General features: G+C 39.4%; 1 long non-coding RNA gene across 1 annotated transcript in view; it reads right to left on the reverse strand.

The window, feature by feature from the left end:
* The window catches only part of LOC103885708, a 20,952-nt gene extending 7,091 nt beyond the window's left edge, over positions 1-13,861 (reverse strand). The window contains exons 1-2 of the long non-coding RNA XR_002523850.2: positions 13,777-13,861; positions 3,896-3,995 (exon numbers count right to left, since the gene is read on the reverse strand). This is a non-coding gene — a long non-coding RNA (uncharacterized LOC103885708). The remainder of the gene's footprint in view (positions 1-3,895; positions 3,996-13,776) is intronic.
* Between the last annotated feature and the right edge of the window lie 1,901 nt (positions 13,862-15,762).

Raw genomic sequence — 15,762 nt, forward strand, 5'->3', positions numbered from 1 at the left:
ACATAGTCCCTGGGCTCGGTGCTGGTGGGCTGGGGAACTATGTATGTGCACTCTGAGAAGAGGCAGCACAGGACACGTTTCAGAAATGATGTAAATAAAGTTTGGACTCTCTGAGAGCTGGACTGTGCATGAGTGTGTTTGATCTCTGTATCATCAGTTTCTAAAACTGTACCCTGGATCTAGTAGGTATTAAGTAAATATTTCTTAAGTGTTAATATACGCCTGCATAAATGAATAACAGCACCCTGGGAGTTCTGGGAAGATGCTGTATTACTGCGAGAGTGGTCAGGGCAACTTTCCAGAGGGGATGGATGGAATTTTAGGTAGGCCTTCAATGACTGTCAATATTTCCATTGTCAGAGAGGGCATCCCAGGTGGAGGATATGGCATGGGCACATAAGCAGAGACAAAAATACTCTAAGTATCTTCAAGACGGTGGCCAAAGGCCTTGTGCAGCTGATGCATAATGTTAACATGGGGCGTGGTGGAGCCAGATTGGTGGAGGCCTTCGAGGCCAGGAGGAGTTCAGGATGCAGTGGTGAACTGCTAAGGGTTCTGAGTGCGAGAGTCATGGTCATGGCTAGGGAGGAAGTGTAGTCAAGTGTCAGTGCAAAGTATGGACAGAGAAAGGGAGACAGAAACAAAATCGTGAGGAGCGGATTACAGTAATTCTGGCAGGAATGCGAGGGTATCTGAATTAGGGAGTGGAAGTGAAAATACAAAAGGAAGAATGGGTCCAGAATTCACTAGAATATGGATTTTAGGAGAACAGGCTATGGGGTAAAGCAGCCTGGTGCCAAATTCTTTCCCCGCTGTGCAATAGTAGAATTATGTATCCTCTGTTGTCTCATTTGCAAAAAGGCAGTCATAGGATGGTGGTAAGAATGAAATGAAATAATGTATATAAAGAACAAAGCAAAGTGCTGTCACATACACTCTACATGATAGAAGTTTTAAAACATTGTTATTTTATTAAAGAAAGACTCAGCTGCTGCTGAATTACCCAGCATTTAGAGATGGTTATTATTAGTGTGTCATACAGTCTGTTCACCGGAACTTTGTTCGTCCTGGAACTGTTTTTCTAGATCCATGAAAAATGAAGTGTGTAACTAGTACAGGCCAGAAGCACTGAAGAAAGTCAGTACCATGGGGTACATGGGCACTCTGGTAGTGTATTAGTCCATTGTCACACTGCTATAAAGAACTGCCCGAGACTGGGTAATTTATAAAGGAAAGACGTTTAATTGACTCACAGTTCTGCATGGCTGGGGAGGCCTCAGGAAACTTATAATCATAGCGGAACCAGAAGTAAACACATCATTCTTCACAGGGCAGCAGGAGAGAGAAGTGCCAAGCAAAGGGGGAAAGGTCCCTCATAAAAACATTAGATCTCGTGAGAACTCACTCGGTATCATGAGAACAGCATGGGGGTAACTGCCCCCATGATTCAATTACCTCCCACCAGCTCCTTCCCACGACACATAGGAATTATGGGAGCTACAATTTAAGATGAGATTTGGATAAGGACACAGCCAAGCCATATCAGGTAGTTATAATAAAGACCCCCCAAGGATGTCTACATGCTTATCCCTGAAACCTATACATATGCTACTTTATGTGGCAAAAGGGACTTTGCAGATGTGATTAAATTAAGGATGTTGGGATGGGCAGATTATTCAGTAGGTGGGCCCAATGTCATCACAAGGGTCTTTATAAGAGGGAGGTAGGGAATGCAGGCAGCTTCTAGAAGCTGGAAAGGCAATGAAGCATTCTCTTCTAGATCCTCCAGAAGGAACACAGCTCTGATCACCCATTTTAGAGTTCGGACCTCCAGAACTGTAAAATAACAGATTGGTGCTGTTGTAAGCCACCAAATTTGTTACAGCAGCAATAGGAAACTAATCCAGGCAGTGTAGATGGTATCTTCATTCTTCACATTGAGCAGCAAAGGTTTTTCTAACTAACTTTTTGTTGGTTGCATGAGTAATGTTCTGTCTCCACAACAGTATAATTTGTGTTAGTTGGGGTAACAGTAGCTGCTCTTGCAAAGAGACTGCAATAAAGAATGACTTAAAGAATATTGATGCTGTTTCTCTTGTAACATTCTGCAGTGAGTGTTTCAGGCCAGCAAGTGGTTCCACTCCATAATTATTCAGAGAACTAGGCTAATGGTAGCTTGACCACCTTCAATGAGTGACTTCCAAGACTGCTAATTGCATTTAGCAGGCAGCCCTGGTTGTGCTATGACAGCTACCAGGAAGTGGGGAGTTTTAGAAGGCGGTGGAAGAGGCAGACCTCACTTGGAGAGAACTTGGTCACAAGGCCACACTAGAGGCAAAGAGGTCTGGGCAGCCACATTCCAGTCAGAAACTATTACCGTGGATGGAAGAAAGAAAGAGCTGATTTTAGGGGGCACCCAGCCATCTCTGTCACATCTAGTCCCTTTCTGACCTTTAGTCTGCTAGTTTCCCAAAACTAGGACTGCACTTTTGCTCACCCGTTGCATCCCCAGTACTTGGCACAAGTGTTTGATACGTGTTACGTGCTCATAAACTATGTGTTGAATGAATGAAGGAGTGAATGAGTACATAAAAGGACAAGTGGACTTTTCTTTAATAGCTGTGTGACTTCAAGCCCATCTCTTCAGCTCCCTAAACCTTCACCTCCTCATCTAGAAAACGGGCCTAGAAATGCAGGCTCTGCTTGCCTCCCAGTGTTGTTTTGAAGACAAAATATAATCATAAGAAAAAACTTCTAAAAAATATTTCTCTGCAGTTTACAAAAGCACTTTCATATCTTTGGTCTCACTTGACTCCCACAAACTTGGGGGATGCTGTTATTTGTTATCCCCATCTTGATGGGGAAACAGGTCGAGCGGGACTGAGTGCATGTGATCAGTGTGAAGCGCCCATTAGCATGTTGAGACGGATGGACATGGGGGTTGTCACGCTCAGGCCTGTTCCCTAGACAGCTGTGTTGTACGAATTCCGATTCTGTGTAAATTCAGTCAGAGGTACTTGCCAGAATAAACCAGGCTCACTCTGTTATAACTGTGCTGTCATAAAAAAGGAAGAGCGGGCCGGGCACAGTGGCTCATTCCTGTAATCCCAGCACTTTGGGAGGCTGAGGCAGGTGTATCACCTGAGGTCAGGAGTTCGAGACCAGCCTGGCCAAAATGGTGAAACCCCATCTCTACTAAAAATACAAAAATTAGCTGGGCGTGGTGGCAGGCACCTGTAATCCCAGCTACTCGGGAGGCTGAGGCAGGAGAATCACTTGAACCTGGGAGGCGGAGGTTGCAGTGAGCCAGACTGCACCATTGCACTCCAGCCTGGGCGACAGAGCGAAACTCTATCTCAAAAAAACAAACAAACAAAAAAAAAAAAAAAAAAGGAAGAGCAAAAATGATACTACAGAGTCCTTAAGTTATTATTAGTTGACCCTGTGTCATTTTCTAGAGAGCAAAATCAGACTTCCGCACTCTTCACAGAATCTTAGCTGTCATTCTGGTCCAAATTCCTCTTGGTCCAGAGAGGGGAGGTACTTTTCTGAGGTTACACTACTCCTAGAGTGACTACCCATCCTAATTTGCACTGAAATTCCCCCCTCCCAGGCAACTCCTGAGTCCTGAGCAAGTCAGGATGATCGGTCACTTACAATGAGTCAATGTTTTCAGATTCGCAGGTCTCCCTGATTCCAGAATACTACTTGTTAACCACACTGGCACTAAATGTAATCACGAGTTAGTTACTTTGCCCCTCCAATCTTAAATTTTCTCATCTGTAAAATAGAGGGAATAATACTGAACTCAAAGAATTGTTGTATGGATTCATTCAGAAAATGCATATAAAGTGCTCACTAGATTATAGATACCATGACTATTATTATTACTTACCAGGACTAGAAGCAGGTTATCCTAGCCATCCAGCTAACTCTCTTTCTATTACCCTTGGTGGCCTCTGGTAGGGTTAATAAATCATCATTATGGGAATTTTCTGTATGTGAAATAAAGATATCATATTATAATTGGAAATTTTTGTAAACTTATATGCCCCCCCCCCCCAAAAAAAGTGTAGTGAACAAAAAGTTTTTGCTGTCCCTACTAAAAGCCTCACCTTCCAAGAGGAATTTAGTCTATAGCTGAGCTATACCCAAATGATTTCTTTTTTAGATGGTGAGAACAAGCTGCTATCAAATACACTATAAGATAGAAGGATTTAGATGATTCTGGCACCAAGGGTTTAACTAATGTTTATGGCAGGAGAGAATGACTGTATTTCTTATATCATATTCAGTTATGTATAATAAAGGCTATTTTGGATCTAGCTACCCTCTGACCACATTTTTCTGTTCTTGCTGTGCCTGCCCACGCAAATACGCTCTATGGCATTATATAGAGAGAATAACAAAATCTGGCATTTCATGCTAGATTTAGAAGGCTGCCTGTTCCCCTGTTGTAGTGCTCTGAGGGGGTGTTTGAACTCTGAAGCCCTGGAGACTGAGTCCCTCAAACAGACTCTCTCTGTATCTCAGTGGGAAACTCTCTGCTTCTCTTCTTCAGTTTCTTCAGCTGTAAACAGGAATCCAAATAATTCTTTGGATTAGCCCAGGGATTCTTTGAGCTGGTCTGTAAAGTTACAGAGAGATGAAAAACCCTGTAGTGACAATGCATCCCTAGTGTTGCTGTGAATCTATAGCTCAGAGTTCCATGAAATTAAAATTAAAAAAAAAAGATACAGCATCCAAGAGGTACTGCTCAAGCTGTTGTGGTTTGTGCATAAATGTGGGGAATCAATTTCTGTGCAAGTTCCTAGGGTGATCTTGTAAATGTTTTTCTAATCTTTTCTTTAGAGGCAGTCCTCTCAGTTTTTTTTTTTTTTGGATTCCCGACACACACCTCTCCTTTTTTTTTTTTTTGTAATAAAGAAAAAAAAATGAGCACAGCTTTCTTGCTCATTGTGGAGAACAAATCTGTATCTCTTTGGAAGCTTGTTGATCAAAAGATTTGTGTCATCTGTGTGTAGTACATTTCTCTGAGGGGAAAAGGCAGAGTAATCAAGAATGCTTCTCTTCTGAGAGGAAAACAGATGTACTGTGTGTGTAATGGGACTATGTTTTAAAAACAAAGTCAAGAGCCCTGGAGAATGATAATAGTGATCTCTCTGAAAATGTGTGGAGATGATGGTAGCTGGAAAAGATATCCCCACATTCCAGAGTTTTTGGTGTCTGTGGTGAAAAGCAAAAGAACTGTGTCAATAAAATCTGGCATTTATTAGAGAGATAGGGAAATCTGGAGTAAATAGTGGACTCTGAGTAAGACAAGAAAAGGAAAATAGAAACATTTCTGTACCCTGATACCAACTTCTGCCTTGGGTCTAGTGGTACCTGGGTTCATTATTTAAAATTTATAGCATGTATCCTTAAAATGATCATTGGATTTTGAAGTCCCTTTCTGGCTTGATAGTGTTTACAAATCACACCAGACAATAGATCTTTAACCCTATTACTAAAAAGTAATAATAGAAAATGGGTTTTGTATATAGTACATTTTCTCTGGGGGAATGAAATCCAGAAAAATATTGACCACAAACATTTTACTGTTTAACAAAACAAAAATTGTAGACACACAAATAATCAGCTGATTCTCCTCCCATGGGTGGCTCTTCAGTAGCTATATATAACCGTCTAGGGCAATTATTCTCACAGTAACCTATTTAATAGTGGCAAAATCCAATATAATCAGAATACTTAAAACTTTAGGTTATTCTTTGTGTTTTGTAGTTATGAGGACTGACAAATGAGAATATGTATCTGTTTCTAGAATTTGGTTTCCAAACATATTTTTAGATTGGATAGTACTATATAGTTTCATTACAGGCTTCCTGATTCAATGTTTACGTTGAAAGAGGAAAAATATTTTGTACTGACAGAGAATCAAGAGCAGATGTACTCCAAGGTCTCAAGCACACGTTTTAACTTACATTTGTATGCTGTGACGGACTATCTCAGAGCTGAAAAGTGATCTGTATTCACTAATTGTAGGTAGTTTGGTGGGTTTTGCATATAAAAATAATGTTTGATGTGTTACTGCTGTTGGGTTTCCCCTCTCTCTTCCTACGTTTTGTGTGTTTACTTCATGGGCTTATTTAAGGTTGAATGTGGAGCTATCTCACATCCTAGGCTGCACTGGTTTTTACACCCATAAGTTTCCTTAGGAAATTTAATGTGGCTCTTAAATTCCACTGCTGGAGCACAGGTCCGTGGAAACAGGGCAGTTGCCAGGTAAATTTGATTAAGTTGGAATGTCAAGTTGGATTATTTGAGAGTCAGGACCTCCAAAATAGATCCACTTTGGTGTAAAAAAAAAAAAAAAAAAAAAAAAAAAAAATCCTGACTGCACATCTACGTTGCTGTAACATGCCGGAAGGTTGCCAGATCTCCACTTCAATTGGTGTGTGTATAAACTGCTTACATATGCAGCCTAAAGGGAGTGATTTCTGTTGAGTGGTTGGCTGAGTGTCAACACAGCTAATTGTCATTTCTAGATAACAAATCATAAACACGGTTGGTCCCCTAGAAATGAAGGTTAACTGCATGGGGCAGAATGGTGTAAAACGTGGGTTGCAAAAATCAATGCCTGCAGGGGCTAGGTTCCTGTGATAATGAGTGAGGTGGGCCTGGTGTCAGGGCGTGAGGAAATGGTGGGGACTGTGAGGATCGGAGGGGGCCCGCCTCATCTGAAGGGGCACCTGCTCCTTAGCTCTGGCTCTCCCCTGCCCTTCCTCCATGAGGGCTCCATGTTGTCTGATCTGTTAATTTTTTGCAAAACAAGCAGGAAATTCAGACTTTTATTTGAAATCTCTCAAACTCTAAATGTTGGCTTGAATTTCTTAAAAACACCATGCACTCAGAGTCTAAAGACTTCAGAAGGCCACATATGGCCACTGGCTGCCATTTTGAGACCCCTGAATTAGGCGATTCTTTGAGAAGAAAAAAACCTCCTGACTTCCCACTTAGAGGCTTTTTAGCTTCCCCCTCCCGACCCCAGAAACCTCAGTGGGTGTCTTTTTTATAACAGAACACTGGACTAGGATTTGGGAGACTGGATATGCCAACTCTCCATTTCATAACTGCATGACCCAGGGCAAGCCCTTAATTTCTTACATCCTTGGCTTTATAAATCTATCAGTTCATAATATATATTTCATTACTATCTCACAGATTAAATTCACCCAACTGATATTTATTGAAAATGTACTTGAGCATATCCTATTTTATTTAATCCTCAAGAAGTCTTCATGAGGTAGGTATTTCTAACATGTGTGTAGAGATAAAGAAACAGATTCTGCAAACTAAGGAAATTGCTCAAGGTCATAGAGCTAATTGGTGATGGAGTGGAAATTCAGACCAGACCTTCTGATTTTTAGTTCTGCTTTCCATTGCAAAAGCAATTCTTAAAATAGATAAAAAGCTAAAATCCACTTAAATCATCACTGTCATCATCAACAGCAACAACAACAACAACAACAACAACATTATTTTGGCCTTTTCTTATCCAGCCTCTTAATACTGACTTTATAAACAGAATCTGACCAGGTCAATTTACTGTATCTCTCTAGGTCTCAATTTTCTTAACTCTTAAATGGCAGGAGCAAAACTTGAGCAAATATGCATTCTGAGGGCTGTATTTAGCTTAGTAGTGTTTGGTTGGGCCTAAATGCATTTTTTTAAAAAGCAGGTTATTTACATATGACTGACATAATATAAAGCAACATATTTTAAGTGTACACTTTGATAAATGTCATCACATGAACACACCCATAAAACTGTCGCCACAATCAGGATAATGAACATATCTATCACCCCCAAAAGCTTCCTTATGACCTTCTGTGATCCATTTGTGTCTCTCCACACCTTGCCCCAGGTCACCATGGATCTGTTTTCTTTTGCTATACATTTGTCTGTTTTATACAAATGGGATCATACAGAATGTGATTTTCTTTACATCTGGCTTCTTTCAATAAGCTTAAATATTTTGCTATCCATGCTATGGTGTATATCATTATTGGTTCATTTCTTTTGATTACTGAGTAGTATTCCACTATATGAATGTACCATAGTTTGTTTATTCACTCACTTGTTGATGAACATTTGGGTTGTTCCAGGTTGGGGCTATTAAAAATATAACTGCTATGACCATTTGTGTATACATCTTTATATGAACATATAACTTTCATTACTTTGGCAAAAGAAGCCTAGGAGTGATTTGGCTGGGTCCTACTGTAGGTGTGTATTTAAACTTGTAAGAAACTGCCAAAATATTTTTCAAAGTTCTACCATCTTACTTTCCCACCAGCAGTGTAAGAAGAGTTCCAGTTTCTCCCCATTCTTGTCAACACTTGGATGCACAGTCTTTTTTTCCATTCTAATATGTAAGCAGTGATACCTTATTATGATTTTAATTTGAAGTTCCTTAATAATTCATGATGTTGAGCATCTTTTCATGTGTTTATTTGCCATCTGTATATCTTCTTTGGAGATGTATCTAAGTCTTTCGCTTATTTTTATTGTGTTGTTTGTTTTTTAATTATTCTTTGAGCTTCATAGTTTTAGCTTTTACATTTATGCTTTAATTTATCTCAAGTCAATTTTTCTTTATGCTATGGAGTACAGATTAAGGTTCATGTTTTCCCCAGTTGGTTCAGCATAATTTGTTAGACTTTTATTTTTTCATTGAATTACATTGGTGCCTTTGCAGAAAAATCATTGTCTAAATATGTGTGATCCTATTTCTGTACTCTGTATTCTGTTCCATGGGTACACTTTTCTGCCTTTATGGCATATTTATAGTATCGAATCTTTTAAGGTGTATATAGCTCTCCCCTTATTTAGGTCTTCTTTCATGTCTGTCAATAGTATTTTGTAGATTTTTCAGTGTAGGGGTCTTTTTAATTCTTTCATAAACTTTATTTGTAGGTTCTTTATGGTTTTTGGTGCTATTGTAAATAAAATTTATTTTAAAATTTTATTTCCAATTGTTTATTGCTAATATATAGACATACAATGGATTTTGTATATTGAACATGTATCCTGAGGCCCTGCTAAATTCACTTATCAATTAAGTAGTAGGGTTTTAAAATTGTTGTTGTGTTAGGCCATGTGAGGTGGGTCACACCTAATTCCGGCATTTTGGGAGGCCAAGGCAGGAGGATCACTTGTTGCCAAGAATTCAAGACCAGCTTGGGCAGCAAAGCAATACCCCTTCTCTACTAAAAATTTAAAACAATTTAGCCAGATGCAGTGTGGCCTGTGCTTGGAGTCTCAGCTACTTGGGAGGCTGAGGTGGGAGAACCCCTTGAGCCCAGGAGTTTGAGCTGCAGTGAGCTATGGTCACACTACTGTACTACAGCCTGTGTGACACAGCAAAACCCTGTCTCAAAAAGAACACACACACACATACACACACACACAAACACCAAAACCCCAAAATGTTGTTGTGTTGATTCTTTTGAATTTTCTGTGTCCACTATCATTACCTACCAAAAAATAGAATTTTACTACTTTCTCAGTATTTTTGCCTTTTATTTCTCTTTCTTGCTTTATGCAAGACATGCATGACATGGCGAATACCTCCAGTGTGATATTAAATATAAATGGTGAAAGTTTACATCCTTTGCATTGTCCCTTACATTATATGGACCATTTTTAACATTTCACCATCAATTATGATGTTAACTCTAGGTTTCCCTTAGAAGTCTCTTTTTTTTTTTTTTTTTTTTTTTTTTAAGGCAGCCTCACTCCATCACCCAGGCTGGAGTGCAGTGATCTTGGCTCACTGCAATCTCCACCTCCTGGGTTCAAGCAATTCTTGTGCCTCAGCCTCCCAAGTAGTTGGGATTACAGGCATGCACCACCACGCCCGGCTAATTTTTGTATTTTTAGTAGAGACAGGGTTTCACCATGTTGGCCAGGCTGGTCTCAAACTCCTGGTCCCAAGTGATCCGCCTGCCTCAGCCTCCCAAAGTGCTGGGATTACAGGCGTGAGCCACTGTGCTTGACCCCTTTAATCAGATTTTTCAGAGGTTCTCTTGCATTTCTGGTTTTATGGGAACTATTTTAAAATATATAAATGGGTGCTGGATTCTTTTTCAAGTGCTATTTTGCAGTCATCATTGGGTGATTTTCTTTTCTTGAAATGTCTTTTATCATAATGTCTTGGTGTTTGGGACATAGAAGCTTATACAGTGAATTAGGAATTGTTCCCTCCTTCTCTCTTTTGTGAATGAGTTTGCCGAATATTGGAATTATTTCTTCCTAAAATACTTGATAGAATTCACCTGTAAAGTCATCTGGGCTAGGGATTTTCTTTGTGAAAATGTTTTTATTATTATTATTATTATTATACTTTGAGTTCTAGGGTACATGTGCATAACGTGCAGGTTTGTTACATATGTATACTTGTGCCATGTTGGTGTGCTGCACCCATCAACTCGTCAGCACCCATCAACTCGTCATTTACATCAGGTATAACTCCCAATGCAATCCCTCTCCCCTCCCCCCTCCCCATGATAGGCCCCGGTGTGTGATGTTCCCCTTCCCGAGTCCAAGTGATCTCATTGTTCAATTCCCACCTGTGAGTGAGAACATGCGGTGTTTGGTTTTCTGTTCTTGTGATAGTTTGCTAAGAATGATGGTTTCCAGCTGCATCCATGTCCCTACAAAGGACACAAACTCATCCTTTTTTATGGCTGCATAGTATTCCATGGTGTATATGTGCCACATTTTCTTAATCCAGTCTGTCACTGATGGCCATTTGGGTTGATTCCAAGTCTTTGCTATTGTGAATAGTGCTGCAATAAACATCCGTGTGCATGTGTCTTTATAGCAGCATGATTTATAATCCTTTGTGTATATACCCAGTAATGGGATGGCTGGGTCATATGGTACATCTAGTTCTAGATCCTTGAGGAATCGCCATACTGTTTTCCATAATGGTTGAACTAGTTTACAATCCCACCAACAGTGTAAAAGTGTTCCTATTTCTCCACATCCTCTCCAGCACCTGTTGTTTCCTGACTTTTTAATGATCGCCATTCTAACTGGTGTGAGATGGTATCTCATTGTGGTTTTGATTTGCATTTCTCTGATGGCCAGTGATGATGAGCATCTTTTCATGTGTCTGTTGGCTGTATGAATGTCTTCTTTTGAGAAATGTCTGTTCATATCCTTTGCCCACTTTTTGATGGGGTTGTTTGTTTTTTTCTTGTAAATTTGTTTGAGTTCTTTGTAGGTTCTGGATATTAGCCCTTTGTCAGATGAGTAGATTGCAAAAATTTTCTCCCATTCTGTAGGTTGCCTGTTCACTCTGATGGTAGTTTCTTTTGCTGTGCAGAAGCTCTTTAGTTTAATGAGATCCCATTTGTCAATTTTGGCTTTTGCTGCCGTTGCTTTTGGTGTTTTAGACACGAAGTCTTTGCCCATGCCTATGTCCTGAATGGTACTACCTAGGTTAGAAAGCTGAAACTGGATCCTTTCCTTACTCCTTATATGAAAATTAATTCAAGATGGATTAGAGACTTAAATGTTAGACCTAACACCATAAAAACCCTAGAGGAAAATGTTTTAATTTAAGATTTCAATTGTCTTTTGTAGGTACATAGCTATTTAGGTATTTTATTTATTCTTCTATCTATCCATTGTGGTGAGTTGTGTTTTTCAAGGAATTTGTCCATTTCATCTACAACTTTATGTGTTGGTATACAGTTATTCATAGTAGTCCCTTGTTGTCCTCTATTGTCTGTAGAACCTGTGGTTATAGTCTCTCTCTCTCATGCCCTATGTTGGCAATTTGTAGGCTTTTTCTCCTCTTATTTTCTTTGATATCACTAGGAGTTTCCCAATTGTATTAATATTTTCAAAGAAAAGACTTTTATCTTTCTTGATTTTTATTATTTACTTGTTTTCTATTTCATTAAATTTTCTTCTTACCCTCATTACTTTCTTCTGCTCACTTTGGATTTACTTTGCTCTTCCTTTTTAAGCTTTCTAATATGGATGCTTAAATCATGATTTTAGCTCTTTCATGTTTTCTAATATAAATATTTAAAATCATGAATTTTCCCCTTCATACCACTTTAGCTGCATCTCTCAAATTTCAATAGGCTATGTTTCCTTATTTAGTTTACATATTTTCTAATTTTTCTTGTCAATTATTCTTTGGTTCCAGAGTTATTAAATTGTTGATTAATTTTTAAAAGTAAATGGATTTTCTACGTATCTTTTTGCTATTGATTTCTAATTTACTTGACTTGTGGCTAGAGAATATAGTCTATTATTTCAATCTTTTGAAATTTATTCAGACATTTTATTGCTTAGCAGATGGTCTATCTTGATGAACGTTATGTAAGTGCTTGAAAAAAATGTGTTCTTTAGTTGTTGGATGTAGCATTTCATAAATATCTACTAAATCAAGTTAATTGATAGTGTTCCCATCGCTTATATACTTACTGATTTTCTATATTCTTGTTCTGTCATTTACTGAGAGAAGTACTCGAGTCTCCAACTATGATTGTTCATTTTCTATTCTCCCTTTACTTTTGTCAATTTTTGCTTTTTAAGCTCTATTTTTAGGAACATACATACAAACACACGAAAATTTAGGATTTTTATGTGATCTTAATGAATTGATTTTTAACTATTTGTCTTCTTTCTTTTTGTGTTTTTAACAGTGTCTCTTTTTAATTTTATTTTAAAAATTCTAAGTTGACACATAATAGTTGTACAGTTTATGGGGTACATAGTGATGATGCAATACATGTGATATATTGTTCTCTCTGATGATAGTGGAGACACGATTGTTTTTAAAATGATAACTGTTTGTATGGTACATCTTTTTTTATGCTTTTGCTTTCAGCCTATGTCTTTATATTTAAACTGTATTATCTCTTGAGTGCTGCACTTCCCCTCCCAGTAACCTTGGACTCTGCTCCCATTGAAAGAACCCTTCCATGAAGCTCACAACAAGACTTCATCAAATGTGAAAGCTATAGCTGTAGTCTATCCAGTTACTTCAGATTCCTCATACCAAGAGACCCATCATTGAATAAAGGAATTACCATCCTGGCAAGAGTAATTACCCCAATCATCAGCAAGGGGATGCTGTTTTTTGGACAGTAATCCTTTGCTACACATGGCATGGCCACACAGAACCTTTAACGATCTATCCTGTGATTCTCTGACTGATGGAATGAATTGCCATTAATTTCATATAACACCTTTCCCCACTGCAGACACCCTCCAATAACATAGGGGCTCCTGGCTTAAATGGGCCAAAGCAGCAACAAGTTGGACAACAATTCGTACCATGGCTTGGTTCTGCAGAAGAGCTTTTTCTTTAATGCACTCACTGTGTCATAGGGAACGTCTTCTGAGGGTCTGACCTTTCATTTACTCAGTGTATTCTGGGTCAGAAAACTGGTCCTGGCCTAGAACTGATAAACTACTGTGATATTTTATCAGGGAAGCTGTCTTTCACCTCCTTGATTTCTTGTAGCCAAATGGTTTGAACAATGCCCTTGTTGGCTGCCTACACATCTATATATCTTGCCCCTAGGAATACTGTGTTCTATAACCATCTCCAGACTACCCTGGCGGCCTTTCCAATCTCACTGTTCATCACATTGATTGTGTCCCTGCTGCTTTCACCTGGCCTTTATTTTGGGATATTATCATCTTTATTACTATTAGCAATCCCAGTTTCGTAACAGCATTTCTTACCTTCAGCTCTGGCCTGGCCTACAGAGGAGAGCCACTACTGAGCTTCTCAGTGATGCCAGTGTCCTCCCATAATCCAGTCCCCTTTTCCACATCTATTTCGTGATTTCAATGCTTTCAGTATTTAGCTTCATCACCTTAAATAACATATAGCTACATCTTAATATTTCAGTGGCAGGTACTACCTATTGACTTTCCACTATGAAATATGACCTCTCTTTTACAACCACCACCACCACCACCACCATACACTTCCCATCCTTCTGTGCTCCCACCATAATTAGATCATAATTTTGGTTAGATTCAGTGTTTATAATAGTATGTCTATGCAATCTCTATTGACAGCTAAGCCATGTAATATACAATGTTTACATTTGTCTTTTTTGTATAATTTCTTGCGTTCCATGGAACTAATAATTGTCTTATTTTTGTGTTTATTTAGTGATTTCTATATGCTCATCACTACTTCATTCCAAAACTCTTCCTCAAAAGTGAAAGTCTCTTTCAGGCCTAAATCCATCTAGTAGTCTATTCTATGGTAACTTCTCTCCCAGAGCCTTAGACCTGTTCCAATCTTGGCTAATTGTCTCTAATCAGTTATTTGGGTTTCCTCCTGGAATCTCCCTTCCTTCTTATCACGTTAGGAATTTCCTTCACTTCTCTTTTTCCTAGATTTCATGGTTTTTTTTTGGGGGGGGTAGGGGTAAGTGTTGCTTTCTTGAGTAGCTAGAGTTTATTCTGTTAGTGTCTTTAGAAAGGGTGTATGGTAGGCTGAGATCTTCATATCTGAATCCTCGAAACTTATTAATATGTTATCTTATGTAGCAAAAGAGAGCTTGCAGATGTGATTAAGGTAAAAATCTTGTGATGGTGATATTATCCTGGATCATCCAAGTGCATCCTATGGTAATTTGAAGGGTCCTTATAAGAGTGAAGGCATTGTGAAGATGGAAGCAGAGAGAGTTGAAGATGCTACATTGCTCATTTTGAAGATAGATATTTTTCTCAGCTCCAAGCCCACCCTTTAATGTATGCTCTATGATAAACAATGGAATTTCTTTAAGCATTTCTCCTTTAAAGTGAGCTTTTAAAATAGAGGACTCTAGAGGGATATTGCAAGAGGAAAAGCCTTCTTGCAGTTTCCAGCATGGGCCAAGTGGTGTGAGTGTGAGAATATTTGATGGAGGCTGCCTCGGCTTCAGGCCCAGAACCCACTTGCTCTGCAATCTTCTAGCCTTGGCCTGATGATAATATTTCTCACAGCCTTCTTAACATGAAAACCAGAGCTTTGCTCGGCGCAGTGGCTCACGCCTGTAATCCCAGCACTCTGGGAGGCCGAGGCGGGCGGATTACCTGAGGTCATGAGTTGGAGACCAGTCTGGCCAACGTGGTGAAACCTCCTCTCTACTAAAAATACAAAAAAAAATAGCCAGGTGTGGTGGCTAATTGTGCACCTGTAATCCCAGCTACTTGGGAGGCTGAGGCAAGAGAATCGCTTGAACCCAGGAGGCAGAGGTTGCAGTAAGCCTATATCGCGCCATTGCACTCCAGCCTGGGCAACAGAGAGAGACTCTGTCTCACAGAAAAAAAAAAAAGAAAGAAAGAAAGACAGAAAGACAGACAGACAGACAGAAAGAAAAAGAAAGAAAGAGAGAAAGAGAGAGAGAGAAAGAAAGAAAGAAAAAAAAAGAAAGAAAGAGAAAGAAAAAGAAGAATCAGAGCCTCAGTGTGGTTTGCATGCAGTCATCAGTGGTTGAGGGGGTCACACACTGAGAAGCTGCTCCTTCTGTAAGTCCCTAGAGCCCACCTGCAGCCGCAGGGTGGGAAGAGTGCACACAGAAGCTGCTGCTTCTTTGCAAGCTCCACATTGCCCACATGTTTTGAAGGTCTCCTGCCCACACCAGACTTTCACTGCATGTCCATAGCATTAGTTGCTGCTCCCCCACTAGAAATTTAGGAAATTCCCTTTGCATTTCTCCTGAGGGTGGC

This window comes from Papio anubis, chromosome 1 (assembly GCF_008728515.1).
Source record: "Papio anubis isolate 15944 chromosome 1, Panubis1.0, whole genome shotgun sequence".
Lineage (NCBI taxonomy): Eukaryota > Metazoa > Chordata > Mammalia > Primates > Cercopithecidae > Papio > Papio anubis.